At 51.8% G+C, this 14,749-nt stretch overlaps 1 protein-coding gene across 4 annotated transcripts in view; it reads right to left on the bottom strand.

Moving 5' to 3' along the window:
• The window catches only part of SLC1A7 (solute carrier family 1 member 7), a gene marked incomplete at both ends in the record, with an annotated part of 44,102 nt that overhangs the window by 21,701 nt on the left and 7,652 nt on the right, over nucleotides 1-14,749 (bottom strand). The window lies entirely within an intron of this gene.

The raw sequence follows: 14,749 nt of genomic DNA, 5'->3' as shown, positions 1-14,749 counted from the left end.
AATAAGAAAGGAGGGTCAAAGTCCTGCCATCAGCTGATGGGGGCTCCGCAAGGTCTCGAACTTTCGGGCCAAACTGCTAAAGTGGCCTTTTTGAGAACCTAAAGCCGGGTAGGGTAGTTGGCAGGGAGTATTAGGTCACATGGTCATGCATAGAAAAAAAGCTCTAGAAAGGAAGCTGTTTTGGGGTGATGGAATTATGGGTAATTTTTGTTTTGTTTTTAATGTTTTCCACATTCTCTATTATTTCTAGGATGAGCTTGTCTTGCTTGTATGATGGAAAACACACCATTGTTTGTCTGGAGCTTAACTGTCCCCAAACACCTGAATAGCCACCTAGTTTGATCTTAATGTTCTGAGTCAGTGCTGCCTTACACAATTATAATGTGAACCACATTTGTAATTTAAATTTTTCTAGTAGTCAAAGTAAAAAAGCAAAAAGAAACCGGCGAAATTCCTTTTGGGTGATATTAATTATAATAATATTTTAACCCAGTATATCCAAAACATGTTAACGTGAAATCAGTATAAACATGTTTATTCAAATGTTTATAAAACTGCGTCAGGCTTTTAAATTTTAATTTAAATTAATTTTTTAAAGAGTTCAGTTCCAGGTGTACTAGCCACATTTCAAGGGAGCAGTAGTTATTTATGACCCGAGACTGCCTTATTGGGCTGTGCCGTCGGAGTTACAGATAAGGAAAATAAAGCTCAGCTGGTGGAGATCATGGCCAAGCCTCCCAGCTGGTAAGTTGTCAAGTAAAGGCTGTGGTTCCGAAGCCCCCGTCAGTTTCCCCCTCTCCCTCAGTGCCTCTCTTGGTTGAACTCCTGTGGAAGAAAAAGGTCTTCTGGTTTTGGCTGACCAGGATTTTAATGTGACTCAGACCAGGTACCGCCTCTTTAGTTCAACTCTCAGAGTTCATGACCTGCCCCAGGTGACAGCCCTGAGATTTGGAGGTGGCCACCTGTTGGGATGCTAGATCAGGGCTTCCAGATTGAGTGGGAGCTTCCATTAGGATGACCTCAGCTGTCCCATCTGGCTCTGTGATTTATGGTGAGGAGAGATCACCTTGCCTCCCCTCTCCCAGCACGGCTAAGCGCTCCTGTGAGCCCCATATGCTCAAGGGCCCTGGGGAAGAGCCCCGGAAGCCCAGAGGCCCGGGCTCCCTCCTAAGCCACCTGGTACCGGCCAGTCCCGGGAGAGACTGTGGTGACTGGAGAGTAAGCTGGGCTCCAGGGTCCCAGGAGAGGAGGCATCTGTTTCAGTCTGGTAATTGCTCCACTTGCCGGGTGGGGGAAGGGAGGCACCAACTGCCAGGCTCCCCGTGGGGGGAGAAAGGCCGCTTGCTGACTCGCACCTGGTTCTCACACCAACCCCTGACGTGGGCATTGTGACCCATCTAACACCCGGAGGTGCCCACCGCTGCCTGTGCACTTCACTCTGGAGGGTGGGCGGCTGCCCAGGCTGGGTGCCTCCCCGTGCGAAGTCCTCAGGAGCTGTCCAGACTCCTTCATGGCCTCAGGTCACTCCCCTCCTCTCACCAGTGCCGCTCCAGCACCCCAGTCTCCCCACTTGTCCTTGCACCACCTCTGTCCTGGCTGTTCCTCAGCCTGGAACTCTCTGTCTCCCCTGTCCACCTTCCTGTCCTTTCCACTTACCCTTTCCAAAATCAGTTTAGACAGCACTCCCTCCAGGAAGCCTTCCCTGACAGCCATCTCACCTTCCTCCCCAGGGCACCCTGTGCTTCCCAGCTTGTTATGGGCTGGCGCTCTGCCTGAGTCCCCAGCTCTGGGGCACCACAGGCTGGTAGGAACAGTGCTGAGTGAAGCCGGGGAGGAACCCAGTCCCCTGCCTTCCTGCTCTCCTTTCTGCTCTTCTACTGCTGCTACTCATCTCTCAAGTCTCCACTCAGGCACCACCTCCCTCAGGAGCCCTCCAGACTACACTAGGCAGCTCCAGTGTGCTCCTGCCTGCATCCCTCACTAACTGGGAGGCCTTGGGCAAGTTCCTGAGCCTCTGTGAGCCTCGGTTTCCACTGGAGGATAGAATGGGGACAGTGATTTTTTTTAAGGTTAATCTAGGTTTAGAATAATAAATATTCAATACATTCTATTTATTAGCATTCCCTGTTCTCTGGTCTCCTGCAGATTGGGGGCACCTTCAGAGAGGGGCTGAATCTGGCTCAGTTCTGGGTCCACAGAGCCCAGGGCCTGGCCTAGCCTGGGTGCAGGTGTGTTGATGTGTGTGATGTTAAGCCAGGGTGGAAGTCTAGACTAGATTGTTAAAACAACAACTTGTGAGCTCGGATGGCCCTGAGCGCCCATTGTGGGTTCCCTGAAAACAGGCCGTCTGGGCCAGCTTTGGCTTCCTTGCCAGGTTTAGGGGAATGCCCCCGGCTCTGTGCGTCTCTGTGACACTGAGGCAGCTGGCACCAGACTTTGGGGAACACAGCAGCTGACAGCAGACTTTGGGGAATACAGGGGAACTTTGGGGAATGACTGTTGTGGACAGTGCTCTCTTCTGAGTGAAGAGAACCTGACAGGTCTCTGGAGGTGTACTCCAGGCTCTGCTTTCAGCCCTCTCCTTCCCGGTTGGTTGTTTTTTATCAATGGCTTGGCCAAGGCTACTGACAGCATGTGGATCGGATTTACAGAGGACAGGAAGCTGGGAGGAACAGCTAATGTCTTGGATGAGGGAGCTGGGACTAAGCAGACCCCAGCAGACTGGGACCACGGGCCAATTCTGACATGATGAAACTGAACACGGACATGTGTTGGGCCATACTTGGCTTCAATGGCTCGGAGAGCACAAACTGGGTTGGAAGAGGGAGGGGAAGGAGGGGCCTCAGCCGCAGCCTGTGGGAAGGGCCTGGGGGGTGGGGTGGGGGTTGTTTGCTTCCACCTTGTTGAGTCTCCTGGGGAATGGAGCTGAAGAATAACTGGCAGTCGGTCGGGTGCAGAGCCTGTGAGGCCAGAAGCCTGGGGAACTTGTCAAGGAGGACATGGACCTGCCCTGATGTCGGGGAGGGAGGGGTGTGTCGCACAGAGGGCAGCTGGGGTAGGTGGCAGGTGACAGCGAGGCAGGCCTGGAGGGGCAGGGCTGTGGAGCCTGGGCAGAGCAGACCTGGGGGACGCTGGGATTGATGGGGAAAGCCACAGGGAAGCAGATCTCAGCTCAGCACCTGGAATAACTTTCTCACAAACAGAGCTGCCCGCCCTGGAAGGAACCACCTTGAGAAGCAGTGAGCTTGCTAAAGTCACACAGTGAGGAAGTGGATTTGAACGTGGTCTGCTAGCATGACAACATCCATAATCACAACATGCTGGCACCGGGATGTGAGAGACAGGAAGGAGCTCAGAGCCCCGTGGCCAAGTCCTTGGGCTCTGGCCTCGGCTGACCTCGGGGAGGCTCTCCCAAGCCGGCCTCTGGGATGCAGCTGCAGGGAGTCCACCTGACAGGCAAGTAGAGGAGGCATCTGGGGTCCGTGGAGGCCCCTTTGCTCTGTTGCCAAGCATTGTGGCCTACTTTCCCCCTGAGCAGATGACAGGCCAGCAGCTGACAGCAAGTGCCACTTTATGCAGAATTACGCTTCCCAGATGGCTCTGCCACACTCCCAGCCCTGAGCCAGCGCCTTCTGAGACCTGAGGCCAGATGCCCAACTCCCACTTGGCTAAAGTCTGGGATATCTGGTCCCAGAGCCCCCATGTCAGGGGCAGAAATTCCTCTGCTGCCTCTGTTTGCACACCTCAGCAGATAGAGAACTCACTACCTCCATGGTTATGCTTATTAGAATGTCCTTCCTGGCGCCAGAATGAAATCTGCCTCCGGAGAATCCCCCACACGGGGCCCAGCCCTGCCCTCTGGAGCCAGACACACCCCACCTCTTTGGTTTCACTTTATTATTTATTCGTTTATTTATTTATTTATCTTTATTGTTGAAAGTATTACATATGTCCCCCTTCATCCCCCATCAACCCCCTCCAGCCCACCTCTGGCTTCACTTTAGATTCCATGGGGGAGGTGGGGAGGGAGTGCAGGAGGTGGGGGGAGAGAGGAGAAGGGGTCGTGCACAGATAGACACGGGCCTGGCGGGACATCACCCTGGCATCCCCAACCAGCTTCTGAAGGTCCCTCCTTCCATGGCCCTGGGCACTGGGACAGTGCTTGACTGGGACTTACAAACAAGCTCGAACTGGATCAAAAGCAAAAGCTGGAGGAACCTCCACTGCCGCCCTCAGAGAGCTCAGAGCGGCCTGACCGTCGACCGTTCTCAGCCACTTTCCACTGGGAAATAAGGGCCAAGTCAGGTTCCCAGCTCCACGTGAGCTGAGCCCCTGCCCCTTTCTTTCCCCCGAGGCAACGAATGCAGGTGTGAGGAGCCAGCGTGTCCATTACTTAGCTCTACAGTTACGACTGTCACCTCTACCATTAGGAGCAACTTCCTTGGGATGCCTGTCATGGCTGGTTATGACGAGCGCCAACATGCCACGGTTAGGAGCCCAGCCCCACCGGGAAGGAAAGACCCCACCCGGAGCCTATGAGAACACGGGCCTCCTCGTCCTCCTCCACCAGCTGGGCTCCTGGTGCCTACCCCCCAAGGCTCTGGCCTAGGTCAGATGAGACCCTCTCCAGTGCAGGGTCTTGCAGTTCTCCCCAGAGAACAGAACAGGAGCTTTTTCAAAACCTCCCCCCCTCCCCAGACTGAGGTAAGTTCCCAGCCCACCCCAAGTTGAACATCTGCTCAGGGTGCTGTGGGGTTCCAGAACTGAATGAGGTGAGTTTGTGGTCCTCAAGGAGCTCTGTGGGTTAAGAGACAACACAAAACCCTGGGTCATGGCTGGGACTGAGAGAGGCCAGGGGCAGAGTGTAGCCCAGGTTGGGAATCAGGGTAGGCTTCATAGAGGAGGTGACTGCTGGATGGGTCCTGAAGGATGAGTAGGAGCTCTATCTGGAAGGGGGAAAGAGCATGGGAGTTTGTGAGGGGTGATACAACCTGGGATTTTGTCAGAGTCACCAGGCTAATGGTCTGACCCCCCTTGCAGCCCACAGCTGGGCCATGTTTCCCCTCTTGATGAGTAAGGCAGTCAGCTGACTGGGCAAGAGGGCCAAAGACAGATCCCAGGGCCCCATCAGAGAGATCAGCCGAGTTCTGCTAAGAACAGATGCCCAGGGCTTGAGGGGCAGAGTCTAGAAGCACAGGCTGCCCACCTCCTGCCTCTTTCCCACTCACTGTTGGTCCCGGGCAGCCTGGGGCAGCTGCCCCCTGCACACTGGCTCCCAAACCAGACTTTGACGGCTGCTTGGCCCAGGACCATCTCCAATAAGTTAGGACGTGGGTGTTTGGGAGTTTTCTGCCAAACTAGAGTTCCTCAGGAAGGGGGAGAAGGGAGTGTTGGGTTTCTTTGGCCAAATATGATTTCCTGATTCTAAGAAAAATCAGTTTAACATTCTTATAAGAAATAGAAAGGAAAACAATATATACACAGGAACACAGATGCATACATAGACACACACACCATACACACATGTAAAGGCACACCATGCATTCACACATAAACCCACACACGCACTTGGATTTCTTTGTTAAGAGATAGAGCTTACAAAACATTCTGCCATGTTCAGCCTCAGTGAATCACAAACACATGGATTCAGTTTTCCTTGAATGATGCCTGGTTTAAGAAAGTGAAGAATGAGGGGAGAGGAGGGTTTGGCAAAAAGCAAGTGGAGAATTGGAAGCCCTAGCGGGATCCAGATGCTGACTTGACCCACCCCTGGTTCCCTGTGTCGCCCTGGTCTGGGGATGTGTGAAAACAAGGCTCAGCTGACTTCCAAGGGTTAGATGTGAACTCCAGCCTCAGTGGGGCTATAATGGGTCACGCGCGCACGCACGCACACACGAGTACCTATTTGTAAATTTGCAGATGGCATTGTGTCTGTTTGGTGGCTGAGGCTAAGGCTATGGTAAATGACAGAGCTTGGGGTAAATCTAAAATTCTGGGGCATGGTGATGCCCTAACAGTATACCTGGCAGCATCCTAGATATCTAGTGAAGGCCAAGGGGCTTTGCAAACTCCGCTCCAGCCCTGAGTGGAAAAGTGAAACAGGATCATGGAGATGAGGGTGCAGCAGGACAATTCTTCTGACATCATTTTAAATGAAAAAGACAAAAGAAGCAGATAGCCTTATTTTTGCAGAAGTAACAGTAAGTATTCTCCAAGAACTTAAAGGAACAGAAAGTTGACAATACTCTTTGGGTTAACCTATAAATTAAAAGGAAAAGGGACCCTAACTGGTTTGGCTCAGTGGATAGAGTGTCGACCCATGGACTGAAGGGTCCCGGGTTTGGTTCCGGTCAAGTGCATGTACCTTGGTTGCGAGTTAACCCCCAGCAGGGGGTATGCGGAAGGCAGATGGTCAATGTTTCTCTCTCATTGATGTTTCAAGCTCTCTATCTCTCTCCCTTCCTCTCTATAAAATCAATAAAAAATCTATTTTAAAAAATAAAAGTAAAATAAAAGGAAAAGGGCTGTGAGTAGTGACAAGTGGTATTACTGGGAGAAAGTGGGAAAGGAAGGCTCCCAGGCTACAAAGGCTTGACTTTTCGTCCCATGCCAATGTAACGAGAGGCAGACTTTTCTAAATTTTGTCTGAGGCTTCTGTGTTTATAGGTAGAGACAGCAAGTCTCCTTGCAGCTGAGTTTGTTTTTAGAAGAATTTTATAAATGGCAACTGTAAGCTAAGAAGGCACTCATTGTCCAGGGAAAGGGGGAGACGTTAGTGGTTTGATGCAAGTGCCCCTCCTGGAGCCCTTAAGACCTGCAGAGTTATGGGAAGGTGCACCAATTTGCAAGAGAGGCTCAGGGGCCTTCTGAAAGGAAAGAGATGAAGATCCCAACTCTTGCCCCCCTCTGAGTTGAAGTTAGGGTCCAGGTATACCAAGGTCTCTGGGCACTAAAGATCTCCAGGGCTGACCTATCAGGAGGAAAAAGGGACTTAGGGCTCACTCCTAAGGAACTAAGCGCAGGGCATGACTAAGGATGCTTTGAAGAACAATGATTGAGCCCTTTGGTGGGATCTAGGAGCCAGAGCAGGGCATCCCTGTGGCTTGATTAGGAATATGCACCAGCTGAAGCAGTCAGCATCCCCTTAGAGGCCATGGTGGCATAAAACCCAAACAACCCTGTTTCAGAGCCTAGAATCACAATGGCTGCAGGGAAATACACCTTGAGAGGCAGGTAGGGGCTGGTGCTGGGTTGGTGCCAAGCAGACCCACCTCCCAGGGTACGCTCACCTGGGGGCATAGTTCTGAATGGAAGAGCTCCTGCCACCTTTAAATTATTTTTCTCTTTTCACAGCATTCGTTGTAACTGAAGTCACTTGGGTTAAATGCACATATGGTGGGACTCTACCAGGTGGGACCCCAGAAATTCACCAAAAATGGCAAACCTGGAGTCACATTGGTTATACAATTAAATGAGTTTTCCTGCCAGCAAATGGATTTAGCCAGTGAGTTCCCCAGTAGTGTGACCCTGTGGGGATGCTCTGGCCTGAGGCTGTGCGCACCTGTGTTGTTAGCCATTTACTTATCTCTGTGATCAATTGGCACTCGGTTTATATGGTCTCTTGTCAGCATCAGAGAACAGGCATGACCAGCACAGGGGCTCAGACAAGGTAGAGCTTCTGAAGCGGTCAGCTGAGGACCTCACTGGGCCTGGCGCATTCACTGCTAAGAATGGTAAAAACAGAGGGAAAAGATAACAGTGGCGGAATGAGGGTTGTGTGATAATAGGAGGATTTCCCCCCTGCTTCCCAAAATGTTTGTAATTTGCTTACAGAATGTTTTAAAGTACAAAATATCTTTAAAAGATAACTCCTAACATCCTCAGTTCAAATGCTAGTCATGAAACTTCCCTGAATCCCACTTCCACTACCCTTCCACTGCGCTTTAGTCGGGTAATAAGCATTTATTAGGCACCTACTATGTACCAGACCCTGTGATGTCCCTGTGAAAGAGAAAAATTGATATTCTCCAGAATTCTTTTCATGTTAAGGGAGTTATCCTCATTCACAAGAAATTCCTTGATGAGCCATTTGGACAGACTTGAGGATCCCTCCCCCACCCCCACTCCCAGGAATAGGGCATGAGTGGAGGTGACTTTTGAAAGACAAGGAGGGCAGGATTTCTGGATTTTCTTGGAATAGCAGTAGAGAGAAGGAAGGTGCAGGGACAGAGAGCAAGGTGGACAAACCTAAGGTGACTCCCAGTGATCCACACCCTTGTAAAATTCCCCTCCCTGAGTGTGAGTGCTTCTAATAAGCCTGTGGCAACGGTGACGGATGTCCCTCCTGTGACTACGTTATGTAAGACTTTGTCTTAGAAGACTGGAGAGTGAGGGATCGTCCTCCTGGCCTCGATGAAGCAGAGAGCCACATTAGGAACTACCTTTGGAGAGGGCAGAAGGCAGTGCTTTAAAAATTTCCTCCTAAGGAGAGTTAAACCTTTGTGGGGGGAAAATGACATTTCTGAGCCTCAGACCCCTGTGTCCCTGAACCCTGCTTCCTTTACCTTCAACTGGTCTATAATCCATCCATCCACCCATCACCCACAGTTCTCTGAGCTCCTGCTCCAGCCAGCCCAGGGCTGGGCATCATGGTCCTCATGGGGCAACCGCCCTGGTGCGGGGACTGTCACTCAGGGCTGAGCAAAACCACCAAAGCTGCTTTGAAAATTCAGATGCCAGGCCCCATGTCAGGCTTACTGAGCCAGACTGCCAAGGGGCCCAAGCAGGCATTGGGTTTAAAAGTTCCACAAGTAACAAAAGAAACTGATGAACGGAGTGGGTCCAGAGACATGGAAGCCTGAACAGAGTGGGGAATCTTGGAGGGAAGGCAGGGGAGGGTGGGTGGGTAGGAAGTAATTAACCAAGAACCTTGTATGCATACCAGTTATATGCATGGCTCATGGTCACAGATGATGGGGGGATGAGAGCCTGGGGGAGAGGGGGGCGAGGCAGGCTGGAGAGGGTCAATGGGGGAAAATGGGGCACATATGTAATACTTTCAACAAAAAAAAATTATTTAAAAACAGAGAGAGAGAGAGAAGTATAGATTGGTAGTTACAAAACAGTCATGGGGCATTAAGTCCAGCACAGGGAATACAGTCAGTAAAATTGTGATAACTATGTATGGTGCCAGGTGGGAACTAGCAATATCAGGAGGAGCACTTTGTAAAGTACATGGTTGTCTGATCGTTATGCTGTACACCTGAAACTAATAAACACAAAGTAATGTTGAATGTAAAAAGTAAAGAAATGATAAAGAAATGAAAGTTCCACAAGTGTTCGAATGGTTAAGAAAAAAGCAAAAGCCTGATGTCTTGGGCTCAGGCCTTCTGGCTGGAGCGACAGGGCCTGGCGTGCGGGCTGCTGCTCCGCAGTCCCCAGGGCTCCCGGCTGGAACCCAGGTGGCCAGGGCTGTCTGCGGTGTAATTGCTCCGAGGCAGCGGGAGGACACACAATTTGCTTCTAGTTCCAATAACCTGCAAGCCTGGGCCCCAAATCCTGACACGCGTGACACTAAATGCTCTACCCTCTTCCAGGAGGACCTGCCACCCCTTCCCTTTGCCAAGCCCCTGGAAGCAGGCTGGCACCTCATTGGTCCCCACCCATGCCACAGACTTTTCTCTACCTCCACACTTTTGCCCATGCTGTTCCTCCTCCCACGAAGGCCCTCTTCTCCTCTTAGTCAAGGCCTACTCTATGTTCAAGACCTAGCTCAAGGTTCTGTCTGTGAAATCCTCCCAGCTCTTCTTTATTGATACACTAGAGGCCTGGTGCACGAAATTCGTGCAGGGGCAGGGTGAGGGTGTGCCACAGCCCGGCCTGCACCCTCTCATAATCCGGGAACCCTTGGACATCCCTCTCGCAATCTGGAACCGCTGGCTCCTAACTGCTCTCCTGCCTGCCCTTCTGATCGCCCCTAACTACTCACCTGCCTGCCTGATCACCCCTAATCACTCTGCCTGCCTGCCTGATCACCCCTAACCACTCACCTACCTGCCTGGCCACCCCTAACCACTTGCCTACCTGCCTGATCATCCCTAACCACTCGCCTGCCTGGCTGATTGCCCCTAACTGCTCACCTGCCTGCCTGATCACCCCTAACCGCCTCTGACCTAGCTCCCGCCACTGCGGCTTCATCCAGAAGGACGTCCAAGAAGGACGTCCAGAAGGACGTCCGGAAGGTCGTTGGGCTGTCCCATCTAATTAGCATATTATGCTTTTGTTATAATAGATATCGATTATGACGTATCTCCACTGTTGATGCTGCATGTATCCCTGGATGTACTCAGTTATTGTTAGTTAACCGAATTTGCAGTCACAACTGGCATACCACCTTATGGAGTACTGACACTGTTTTAGGTACAGTAATGACATGGAGATAAACCAGTATTCCTACCTGGACTAGCCACTCATGGCGCTAAAAAAAGGACTGCCCCTGTTGAGGGGTAGGACCAGTTGCCACCACCCCTCCATGTACATCACTGTGTTTTTATGCGAGACACTGCGGATCCGGTTCATATTCCCCTGTGTCCTTCACGCTAACCTCTACCTGGTGGTCCGTGTAATGATTTTTGCAGGAGACAGAAATCTAATAGTCAAGCAAAGAGAGAAGAAAAGATGTAAAGAAGTATGGGCAGTGATGGTGGAGGTTGAAGCGAGGAATGAAAAGATCCTGTGCCTGCCTTGGAGGGTCTCACCATCTGGCAGGGAGACAGTCACAGAGACACTTTGTTCCAGAGAAAGGAGGCCCAGGGGGAGGGAGGAGGGGCCAGCTGACCTCAGCTGGAGCCCAGTTCAGTCACTCTTCCCACAATCTGGCACATTCCGGCTCTTGGGCTTTTTTTCTCTACAATCTACTGCAAACCGGCACCTGGCCTGAGGCCCACCTCAGACAGGCACGCCACAGGCCAGCTGAGGGCAACCTTTCCAGCCAGCTGTGGCTCCGTAAGTCACCACGAGGGCGCTGAACACACAGCACAGGCGGGTGTGGCTGAGAATTTGCAAGAGGCTCCAGGGGAAGAGCAGGAGCTTTGGGGTCACTTGCCAGAAAGGTGAACCCAACCAAGGCTCTTCACATCTGAGTCGCGGTGCCCAACCTGTAAAATGGGACGAGCTCCTCCCTCCCTTGCAGGGTTTTCCTGAGAATGAAATCAGAGATGTACTCAAAACACCCAGCGTGGCTCCTGATTCATTACGGGTGTCACATGTTTCTCTAACTTATTAAAGCTTCCCAGGCTCCTCCAAGGCCCAGAGGAGATGTTTCAGGAAACCCTCTCCCTCTGCTTCTGCTCTCAGCAGGCAGTCCCTGTGGGTGACCTCCTCCTTCTTCGTGCTTTGACTTCGCACCACAGCTCGTCACTCCCTCTGGCAAGTCTACCTTGACTCAGGCACACGTGGGTGCTCCCTCAACGCTGATACAAACCTGCGTGAGCCCTGCACACCCGTGTTCATGGCAGCCTTTGCAGGGCATGAACCAGGTCCCCTGCCTCTCCACGTAACACCACAGACAGCCCTGGTCTGCTGGGTTCCAGCCTGGAGCCCCTGGGGACTGAAGAGCAGCAGCCCTCACGCCAGGCTTGACCCCAAGACATCAGGATTTTGCTTTTTTCTTAACCATTGAACACTTGTGGAACTTTTAAAACCAACACCTGCTTGGGCCCCTTGGCAGTCTGGCTCAGTAAGCCCGGCATGAGGCCTGACATCTGAATTTTCAAAGCATCTTTGGTGGTTTTGCTCAGCCCTGAGTGACAGTCCCCGCACCAGGGCGGTTGCCCCATGAGGACCATGATGCCCAGCCCTGGGCTGGCTGGAGCAGGAACTCAGAGAACTGTGGGTGATGGGTGGATGGATGGATCATAGACCAGTTGAAGGTAAAGAAAGCAGGGTTCAGGGACGCAGGGAACTGAGGCTCAGAAATGTGTCATTTTTTTCCCCAAGAAGGTTTCCTTAGGAGGAAAATGTTAAAGCACTGCTTTTTTTCAATGACACGGTTGCTCTGCACCAGCCCAAACTGTATAATAAACAAATGGAATGTATGAACACACACTGGCTTTTCTCAAGTTAATGCCACATTTCATTTCCAGCCACGAGAAAGCACTTGGGTCTGGTGGAAAGAGAGATCAGGCCTCTGAGAGCCCGACTCAGACAGCTGGATGGGCCCTTAGTCACTGGATAAACCGGGCAAACTGTGGCCCAGGGTGAGGAGTGCCTTAGCCAAGGTCACAGGATGATTTGTGGTGCAAGCAGCTCTAGGACCTAGACCCCTGACTCGCTGACTTCAGGATTCCTTTTTAAGTTAAATGACTTGTCCCAGGTCACACAGCTAGGAAATGGCAGGGCCAGCGTGGAAACCCAATTCTGTCTGACTCTAGGTTCCACACAGAGAGTAAGAGGCAGGAAGGATGGTCAACAGTGAAGGGTGATTAAGCTGCCTAACAAGAGTCCTGTGCTTTATTTTGTAATAAAACTGGAAAGAAAGGGTAGGGGGCGTCCTGTGCTTCCTCCATTAACTTATTTAGCTATCACGTAACTATTTTCTCATCAGTCTCCCTCACAGCCTGTGAGCTCCTCAGGGACCGAACCGCCTTCATCTCTGTAGCTGCAGTGCTCAGTACAGGGCCAAGTGCCCAGAAAGCACAATGCATGATTGTTGAATGCATTCATTAATTCACTTGACAAGTATTAATGAGTACCTACTGTGTGCCAGGCATTTGGCTAGGTCCAGAGTGAAGCCTCAACTGAATGTTGTCTCTGCCTTTACAGAATTTATGGTCCAGTGAAAGATAAAGAAACCAGTCAACAATTGAATATGTATAAATAACAATCTATACTAATAAAAGGGTAATATGCAAATTGGTCAGGACGCTCTCACAGTAATGACTGAACAGCAGGCTGCGTGGGGCGACCAGGCTGGCAGGGGGGGTTAGTGAGGGACGACCAAACGACTGAACAGCAGGCTGTGTGGGGTGACCAGGATGGCAGGGGGCTTAGTGAGGGATGACCAAATGACTGAACAGCAGGCTGCGTGGGGTGACCAGGCTAGCGGGGGGGTGTGGGGGGGGTGGAGCAGTGAGAGGCAACCAGGCTGGCAGGGGGGCAGTTGGGGGCAACCAGGCTAGCAGAGGGAGGCAGGTGGGGACAACCAGACTGGCAGGAGGGGCAGTTGGGGGTGACTAGGCCAGCAGGGAGGCAGTTGGGGGCGACTAGGCTGGCGGGGGGGGCAGTTAGGGGCAATCAGGCTGGCTGGCAAAGGCAGTTAGGGGTGATCAGGCTGGCGGGGGGGGGGGCAGATAGGGGGGGGCGATCAGGCAGGCAGGCAGGTGAGCAGTTAGGAGCCAGCGGTCCCGGATTGTGAGAGGGATGTCCGACTGCTGGTTTAGGCCTGGTCCCCAGGATTGGGCCTAAACCAGCAGTCATACATCCCCCGAGGGGTCCCAGATTGGAGAGGATGCAGGCTGGGCTGAGGGGACCCACCCCCCCTACCCCCCTTGCACGAATTTCGTGCACTGGGCTTCTAATGTTTAATAAGTGCTGTGTGGAAAATATTGGGAGGAAGATCTCTATAGCGGAGGGAGTGTTGGACTTGTAGGTGAGATATTAAAGCCATGAGGACAGATTAGAAAAAGCCGAAGAAACTGCAACATTTAGAGGTCGAGTAGAAGGAGAGAAACTGGGATGGAGGGGCAGAGAGTAAGCAGAGAGCAAGCAAAGAGCCAAGAGAGTATAAGGCCGAGGGAAGAGCATTTCAGGAGGAAAAGAGTGATCAGGGGCTGTATCAAGTGTATCGACTGCTGGAGAGAGCTCATGTAAAGCAAGAACTGAGAGTGGCCTTTGGCCTAGCAGGATGGAGGCCACTGGGAACTTTGACAGACTTGCTGACTCAGCGAATGACTTGGAGGATGCTTAAAGAGGAGACAACAACCAGAATGAGTTGAGGAGTCTGGGAAAGCTTCTGGAGGGAGGTGGCATTTCAGCAGAGAATGGAAGAATGAGTCTTGAGAGACCTAAATGCTGCCTGCAAGAAGCTGAACAAGGCTCCCCTGGGGGTAACCAAAGGTACCATTAATTGGCCTCTGGGACTGGGGAGCATTATGTCCATGACACTATAGGGAAAGGGGGAGGAGCTGTCTTATTCCTCAATAGCAGGGAGGCTGTGGGGCAGGGAGGCTGATGACCCTGCTCAGGGGATAGAGCCCATCACAACCCCAGGACTCAGAGGCTCATCTGCTTCCCTCCCTGCAGAGAAGTCCTGGGAAGTGAGGACTCCAAACACATGGCCTCAGAGCAAAGGGCTCTTCGATACTAAATGGAGCAGCTAGCTCACTACACATCTGGAAAAGAAAGGGGCAGGGTCTTACTCAAGGTCACCCAGCACATCAGTGATAGAGACCAGGTGGTCTCCAGTGATTCCTGTGTCCCTCGCTCTCGTGGGTGAAGTCTGAATCTGTAGCTTGGCATTCAAGGTCTTTCATGATTGAACAAGAAGCCCCCTTCCAACTTCATCTCCCCCCTCCCTTTCTCACACAGTGTGACCCAGCCCCCTGAACATTAGCACATGCAAATATATAACCTCATATAGTCCTCACAATAAGGCTTGGGAGTAGGTGTTATTTTTCATTTTATGGATGAGGAAACTGAAGCTCAGAGAAGTTTAGTAACCTGGCCAAGGTTACACAGCCAGTACAGTACA

Source organism: Plecotus auritus (assembly GCF_963455305.1).
Source record: "Plecotus auritus genome assembly, chromosome: 2".
Lineage (NCBI taxonomy): Eukaryota > Metazoa > Chordata > Mammalia > Chiroptera > Vespertilionidae > Plecotus > Plecotus auritus.
Note: the sequence above shows the minus strand (reverse complement) of the source record. Positions and strands in the feature narration are given on the sequence as shown.